This window comes from Apium graveolens, chromosome 10 (genome assembly GCF_009905375.1).
Source record: "Apium graveolens cultivar Ventura chromosome 10, ASM990537v1, whole genome shotgun sequence".
Lineage (NCBI taxonomy): Eukaryota > Viridiplantae > Streptophyta > Magnoliopsida > Apiales > Apiaceae > Apium > Apium graveolens.
Genome location: NC_133656.1, coordinates 68,513,490 through 68,522,205, shown reverse-complemented (window position 1 = coordinate 68,522,205; position 8,716 = coordinate 68,513,490). Strand labels below are relative to the sequence as shown.

The 8,716-nt window shown below is 40.4% G+C and overlaps 1 non-coding gene across 1 annotated transcript; it reads left to right on the top strand.

Annotated features, from left to right (window-relative positions):
- Window positions 1-3,716: 3,716 nt before the first annotated feature.
- Window positions 3,717-3,823, top strand: LOC141694335 (small nucleolar RNA R71). Its single transcript, XR_012563650.1, has one exon. It is a non-coding gene; the product is annotated as a small nucleolar RNA R71 (small nucleolar RNA).
- The last annotated feature ends 4,893 nt before the right edge of the window (window positions 3,824-8,716 follow it).

Genomic DNA, 8,716 nt, shown 5'->3' with positions numbered 1-8,716 from the left:
TTTTATAAAATTGTGGACCAGATTCGTGGTCAGACCATATAATGGTCAAGTTAGGCCAATGTGTGCCTTGGATCCAGTAGTTAGAGCAGTGATGTGTGCTCTGCTCGGGGTTAGTGCGTGACTGATCAGCAGCCTAACCTTGGTTTTTAAAATGAAAATATAATATCCAATTCTAAATCATAATCCACTGTTCACTTGATATCATATCCATATTTCCCTGATGATCATTATTCTCAGTTTTGTCATTGTGATTTGCTGAGCTAGTTAGCTCATTTGTGCGATGTTGTTTATGTTCTTTTCCAGTTAAGAAGGAACCGGTTGGTACCGAGGATCCCCAGTCCAGCGCGAGAGCTAGGGGTTCAGGTTGATCGAGTTGAGCTAGTAGGCTTCTTTTGGAATAAGTTTAAGTTTGTAAAAAGTTTGTAATAATGTTTAATACTCAGTTCTGAGTTGGATAGTTGGGATTTGAACGGTTTGTAATATAAGTAAGTGTGGTTGGCTTGTGTGCATACTTTAACCTATTGCGATCCGTGGTAGTTGCTAAGTAGGGTCACTGCATATTATTATTATTATCTTTATTATTGTTATAAATAGTGTGTGTGGACCCCAAACTTCTTACCCGGGTTTGGAGGGTGCCACACTGAGGCTGCACAAATCATTATTAATATTGCTCAGAGTGATCTTCTTGCTGACTCTATTCAACTACTACAGGAAAAACAAACTCATCAGGAGATACTGTCACAGGTGGATGCAATAATCAATGATCCTATTTTATAGAAGAGCACACAAGAACCTTCACCAAGCATTGCTGAAGCAGCTCACATGTCTCAGACTCCACAAGAACCATCAGTTCAAAGTACTAATGCTGGTCTTTCACCCTCTCCTGACAGATCAAATCCTGATGTTGCAACAACTCCTACTGAGAATCATCATTCAACTATACTAGCTACAATTGATTCTCCATTACTGGTTGCTAGTTTGAAAAAACATCCTGATGTGCTGTTTGTTCCTCCACTTTCATCACTTCCACTTGAGGACTCACCTTCAGGTATTGCTAACTTCTCATATATTCTCATGTTTGTATGATTATAAATAGTCCCTTCTTTGAGGTTACCTCTATTTATATGACAAGCATACAACTCTTCTTAGACATCTCTTATTTCTTTGCTAAATGTGTGTTTGAGCCTTTCTGTGAGACTGTGTGAAAATATCAAATTAAAAAAATATTTTTTTTGAGTGGCAGTCTCTTGTACTGGCAAAAGGAGAGGTAGCTTTGAGAAAAGAATCTTATAATTTTTTTTTATTATAGCGTTTCTTCTGTGAGAATAAAATTACTCTTAAAATTAATATATTGTGTGAGAAGTGATGAGATCACTTGAAAAGAACAGAGAGATTTAGGTGTTACCTTATTTCTATTTCAGGATCCCATCAAACACAGGCATCTCTTGCAAAGAATCTGGATAAAGGCAAGGCAATTCTGCCTGATTCTGCAAATTCTTCTGATGGCTTGTCTAATTCTGATAATGATAGTGATAAAGATGATTCTGACTCAACTCAGCTTAAGACTGTGATTGATGCATCTAAGAAGTCCAATATTGGTACTTCTTCACAATTCAATGAGAATCCTTCTTATTACAATGCTGATGTTGAACACTTTAGACAGACAGAGTGGGATTATAAATGGAGACTCACAAATACTTCTATCTCATCTGCTGTTGGCCTACAATATATTCATCATGCCTATGATGAAATTCAAACTCCTGATCTGAAGTTAGAACTTAAGGCCACAACTATTTATGTTAAAGGAATTCACTCTGATCTTGATGAAATGAAGAAGTCTCATGCTGGTGTCAAGGAGAAAATTGATGGATTTTTGCTTCACATATCTAACTCAACTGAAATTAAAAGTATGAAAAATACCATCAAAAATGTTGTTAAATCTCAAGACAGCATGGCCTCTAGACTTTCCTCCTTAGAAGATAAGATTTCTTCTATAGGTGACAAACTGGATGCTCTGTTTTCTCTTCTTTCAAATACTGATGCCAAAAAGGGGGAGAAGATAGTTACTACAAAATGTACACCAGATTCTATCCAGATAAAAGATAAAGATATTGATGATGATGGTGATAAGAATAATCCAGTTACAGATGTTCAAATTGCTTCTACTGCTCAACAAACTCAACATTCCAAGAAGAATGATCCTTTAGGACAAGGGAAGTCTACTAGTGCTTATAAAGCCATGCACAAGACTACTGTTGGTGCTCCTGAGGATGATGATGTTACAATCTCTAATTTAGCATATGCTAAAGGGTTGTTCTTTCCGTATAGGCATAAGGAAACAGGTGAAGAGATTGTCTTGTACTACAAAGACATAAGGAGTGCTCTTGGGTATCTAACTGAAGAATTTCCTGATCTAACACCTGAAGAAGTGATTATGCAACAAAAGGAAACAGGTGAAGAGATTGTCTTGTACTAAAAAGACATAAGGAGTGCTCTTGGGTATATAACTGAAGAATTTCCTGATCTAACACCTGAAGAAGTGATTATACAACAAAAGGAGCTTTTGGCTCAAATTGAAGATGAATCTAACACTTCTAAGGGAAGAGGAAAAAGAGGTGGTAGATCTGCAAGAGGAAGAGGAAGAGGAGGAAGAACTTCTAAACCAAGTCAAGTGACTGCATTTAATTCTACTTTTATGAATTTTCTATCCAGAGAAGGGTATGTTCCTGTACAAGGATATAAAGAAAATGAAGAAGTTCAGAAGCCAGAAGAGTTGATTATACCAAGGAAGAAAAGATCAGCCATTGACATTGATCAAGATGATATAGCAAATCAGAATGTAACTCCTGATGCAGAGATAAATCCTGAGGTAAAAGCAGATCCTGATGCTGTGAACCTGATAACTGATTTTAACTCTGATGAAAAAGTGATCAAAGCATTAAATGAGTCGGCACCTTCTCCAGTAATCACTCCTCATATTTCAGAGGTTGATGAAAAAGAAAAGATTGATAGAAGGGAAGCCGATCAAACATGCAAAGAATATTTATAGAGAGTTTTAAAATCAAAGAGGGAGCTATGGCATAAAGAAAAAGGGAAGACTCATGATTTGTCTTCAAACTATGCTCCTCTCAGCAAGAAGAATAGAAGATGGAAAGACATTCATACATTCGATTATCATAAAGGGTTCAAGCATGTTAAATTTGTGTCAGCTGGAATAAGAGATTTTATTTTAGAACAAGAAGATGTTGATAAGTCCATCAAGAAGCCTTCTTGGGTGGAATACAATGAAAAACTAAAACTTATCAAATCTCGAACCAGAGGAGGCATTGGTCATTCTAATATGGAGATTTTAAGTTCTGATCTGCTATATACAAATACTCTGACAGAAAATCTTGGTGAAAGAATTTCTCCTTCACATCTTGAGAAAGTTGAAGCTGCAACGATTGTTCATAGAAAGATAAATGATAATGATGTCAGAGAAGAGATTCTGTACTTTTTCAGGGATGGTAGCATCAACTTCCAGAATACCTGCTACATTCCCAGGCATCATCCTTTGAGTTGGGTTTTGATGCTCATTTGCAGCCATAGTCTCAATCAGATTATAAGCCTCAGTATAGCTTTTGGCCCACAAGGCGCCTCCAGCTGCTGCATCGAGCATGGGCCGAGATTGGGCCCCTAAACCATTATAAAAACCAGTGATCACCATCCAATCAGGCATACCATGATGTGGACACTTTCTCAACATCTCCTTGTAGCGCTCCCAAGCTTCGCACATAGATTCTGTAGGTTGTTGCGCAAACTGAGTAAGAGCACTCCTCATAGCCGCAGTCTTCTCCATTGGATAGAACTTCACCAGAAACTTTTGCGCAAGATCTTGCCAAGTAGTGATGCACCCAGCTGGTTCAGAATGTAACCAGTCATTAGCTTTATCCCTCAGTGAGAATGGGAAAAGCCTCAGCTTGATAGCTTCATCAGTCACACCATTATATTTCAAAGTACTACAGATCTTGACAAAATTCCTTATGTGCATGTTGGGGTCTTCAGTTGCAGCACCTCTGAAAGAAACGGAATTCTGCACCATCTGAATAGTGTCCGGCTTGATTTCAAAGTTATTGGCCTCAATAGCCGGGTGCATGATGCTAGACTGAATATCATCAATTTTAGGCCGAGAAAAGTCCATAAGAGCTGGATCTGCCGGAACTATACGATCACCCATGGTTACTGGCTCTTTCTGCTCACTTCCTGAATATCAAGAACTTCGTTTGTCTCCTTAGCCGTATCTAAAGTCCTCTTGCGAGTACGAGAACGTGTTTGCATAAACGCTCGCTAAAGTACCTGAAACACAACCGGAAACAATAAGTAACACATCTTAATCACTGAGTCCTAATGACCACTGATGATAAGTACATAAACTAAACAAATACGCCAAGTCCCCGGCAGCGGCGCCAAAAACTTGTTAGGGCGAAAACACGCGCTAATAATACACGCAAGTATACGCGTTCGCAAGTAAATTAGAATACTTTCTAGTTCGTTCCCACAGAGACTCAGACTAATTATGTTCAATTAACACTCACTCACCAATGTATGATTACTTCTCAATGTTAAGACAATAACACTTAGATTGATTAACTAATTATTAACTACAATTAACTACGAGAATTAAACACTTAATTAACACTTGAATTAACAATATTAAAACACACATGAGATCACAACTTTATTACTACTTCCTTTAATAGTCATTGTTATTACCCTTAGCATGCAACAGTGATGATATTAATCGAACAACACGAAACTGATAAAAGCCAACTTTCATTGTACTAATACCATTCTACCAAGCATCCACAATTAAGATAGAAGTTGAATAGGCATCAATTATGTTGAGACCCTATATGTCTACAGAATTTGACAACATAACGATTTAAGCACAAGTTATTCCTTTTGATTACACAGGGCAAGTAAAACCATTAGAGTTACCCATTAATCATGCATACTCGTACATGAACCTATGCTAGCATGGCAAGTTCTAAACCTCAAGATCCACCGTCGCTTCACAAGAGATTTGTTATGGATAAAATTCTAAGGTTATTATTTGTTGTATTTAATAAAAAGGAACGTGAGCTCTAAGGCTCGATTTGACTGCTCTTGTGTTTCGTGACTCAATCTGCCTTAACAAGATGCCTACGTACCTTGCTGATTGCCAAGGATCAAGTCAAAAAAATGTAGTTCTGATCTGTGGGGTGAGGCCCCTTATATAGATGTTGGGAGTCCTTGAATTGGACTTGGTATAGGAGACTTGGTGGGCAAGTCTCATAATTAGAATGGACTTTGGAGTCCTAGATAGTAGGAAACTGATTCCTTATCCTTTTAGGTCCCCTTGAGGCTAATCTGTAAGGATTTATATCCTTATCGGGACTCTTCTCAATAGCTGATTTTTCCCTTATTAATTAATTACGAAATTAATTAATAATCAGGGTTTTTGGGCCTTCTTTGTTCCATCAGGCCTGATCTGGTCCATCAGGCCTGATCAGCATGTTAACCTTTCTGGTCTGAATGTCATACATCTTCTTATTGGGCCTAGCAGTCCACACCTTGTACAATTAATGCAGTATTTAATTATACTATCATAATTTCTTTATCCCTATCATTTGCCCCCCAACTTTTGGGAAACATTGATTAGGTTTCGCAGAAGTTAAGTCTATTCGTTCCCTTACAGGGTTTCATTTTTCCGTAAAATGTGGAGCGACCTACACATTTACAATGAATTTTCCTTTTATTCAGGAATTATCTTAATTTCCAGGAATTTTTCCCTTATTTCCGGGATTTTTCCCTAATTTTCTGGATTTTTTCCTAATTTTCTGGGTTTTTCCCTTAATTTCTGGATTTTTCCCTAATTTTCTGGGATTTTTCCCTAATTTTCCGGGTTTTTCCCTTAATTTCTGGATTTTTCCCTAATTTTTCGGGTTTTTCCCTTAATTTCTAGATTTTTCCCTAATTTTCTGGGATTTTTCCCTAATTTTCTGGGATTTATCCTTAATTTCCTGATTTTTCAGATTTCCAGCCCTTTTTCGACCAGGATCCTAGTCGAAATTTCGACCTGGATCCTAGTCGAAATAGGGGTCAGCCTTGCCATCCTGGTCGAAGGAATTCGACTAGGATCCACGACCTGGAATTCGACCAGGATCCTAGTCGAACTTTCGACCTGGATCTAGGTCAAAAACTCCCCCACTTTTTAGCTCCTGGTCTTGAGCCTCGACTAGGATTTCGACCAGGATTCTAGTCGAAATTTCGACCTGAATCCTGTTCGAAAATTCTTTGATTCTCTTGCTTCCTGGTCGAAGGATTTCGACTAGGATCCACGACCTGGAATTCGACCAGGATCCTAGTCGAACTTCGACCTGGGTTTTTAATCCCCATTCTTGAAAGATGCTTGGTTTATTCGACCTCATTCCTGGTCGAAGTTTCGACCTCAATTCAGTCCTATTATTTCCGTTGTTTTCGTGTGTCTAGTCGAAAAATTTCGGGCAGGATCCACGACCTGGAATTCGACCTGAATCCTGGTCTTTTTTACCAGTTATTTTCGGGTGCCTGTTCGAAAGTTTTCGGGCAGGATCCACGACCTGGATTTCGACCTGAATCCTGGTCTTCCACTAGCCTTCTTTATTTGGCTTTAATTTAAGGTATTGTATTTTCCAAATTCCAAATCCTAATTGGATTTGGGTCGGGCCTTCTTTATTGGGCCTTATTGGGTTTTTCCAAATCTTACTGGGCCTCTTTTATTGGGCTTTTCCAAATCTTACTGGGCCTCTTTTATTGGGCTTTTCCAAATCTTACTGGGCCTCTTTTATTGGGCTTAATATTCCCCGTTTAGAATCCTCTAGAATTCCTAGGAATATTCCTTTTTCTGGGCTTTTTCCCATGGGCCTTTGTCCTTAATGGACTTTCGTCCCTTCAACTTCCTTTTCCTCTTATATAAAGGACTGAGGAGAGGTTACTACTCCTCACCTTCTCATTTCTAAGTTTTCTTCTTTTCCTCCTGCTAAGATTCTCAGAGCAATAACAGCAAGTCGGAGCTCAAAGCCTTTTTTAGGAGTGTTTCTTCAGGTAAAATCCCTCCCTTTTTCTTTTCGCGTCTATTTTTCTATTGTGTGCCCTTTTAAGATATCCTGTATGTGTCCTTTTTTGCAGATGGCTGACAAGAAAATGACTCGCTTTGCCAAGATGAACGTGGCTAGAAAGTCCAATGAGTTCCCTATCCGATCGAGGTACACTTCTTTAATCGACATGATCAATACTCGAGGGGACGAGTACCCGTCTGATGCACATCTGGACGCGCACGATCATATTAGTGCCTTAAGGGATCCCAAGGAGCTGGAAAAGTTGAGCAGCTGCTTCAAAATCAAGGAACCTTTTAAGCTGGTTCTTGCAGGTCCGGCCGACAGGGCCTGTTAGTGGAAAAAGGACGCGCTATGCGTCTATAGGGATACTCTAAGGGCAGGTATCAGACTCCCTTTTCATCCATTCATTCCTTTGTTACTGGCTGATGTGGGCATCAGCCCTTGCCAACTCCCCCCTAATTCTTCGAGGCTCATTCTGTGCTATCTATCACAATGCGCCAAGCACAATGTCCCCACTTCTGTTGCTGTCTTCAGAAAGATTTTTCAGTTGAAGAACAGCCCTGATAAAAGTCCGGGTTGGGTTTCTCTAAACCAGCGCCCCACTATTCCCCATATCGTGAATGAGAAGTCCATCCCCGACAACAACTTGGGGTGGAAGAAAGATTTTTTGTTCATTTTTTGGGAAGGTGGAGACTGGGGCTCCCTGTTTTGATCGTCCTTCAGGCTGGCCGTGGATGGGAGCCCAAATGATATAACTTTGTCTGGGGAGGAGGCTAGAGCTTTCAACCTCCTTACGCAAGACAATGGGACTTCCCATTCTTGGGACCTTATCCGGGAGACCGTCCTAGTAGAACGCGGCCTCTTGCCCGTTCATAAGAAAAGTAAGTTCCCTTTCTTACCTCCTTTTTATTTCCTTCATTTTCTATTCCATTGATTTTTCAACTGACTTCGTTTGTTGCAGTGGCTGAGAAGATTGAGGAGGCTACCAAGCCTAAGGACCTGGAGACAACCAGGATGAAGAGGGCTGGGAAGGTCTTTAAAGACCCTCGCCTTGGTGACCGCTTCCCTGAGTTCCTCCTCCAGGCAACGGAGCCAAGCGAGGAAGGCCCCAGCCAAGTTTTGCGCACCAAGCAGAGGCCAGCGGCCTATTTTCAACCTGCTTGGGGGATCCGGGGCAAGGATTCAATCGTTGGCAGCACGGCGCTGTCCAAGGAATGGTCCAAGCATTCCATCTCCCCGGTGGATTATCAAGACTTTGTCCTTCAACAGGACTTAGAGGGGAATGAGCTTTTTGGAGCCCAGGCTTTGGCGACGATACGTCCTTTTCCTATGCCCTTCATACTTGCCTCTTCATGTTTCTTTTCTCATACTTTTGCTGCTTCTCTTGCAGGCTAACGCCCACTTCCAAGGGGCAATTCACCAAGCTAAGGCTTGGAAGGTTGTCCTGGAAGATGCTAACAAGAAGTTGGAGGAGGCCAACCAGAGAATAGAGGCCCTTGAAGCTCAACTGGCCTCTTCCACTTCTGACCTGGAAATGGCCCGGGCCGAAAATGTTATTCTGAAGGCGCAGAAGGATAAAGCCTTTGATGGCTGGATGG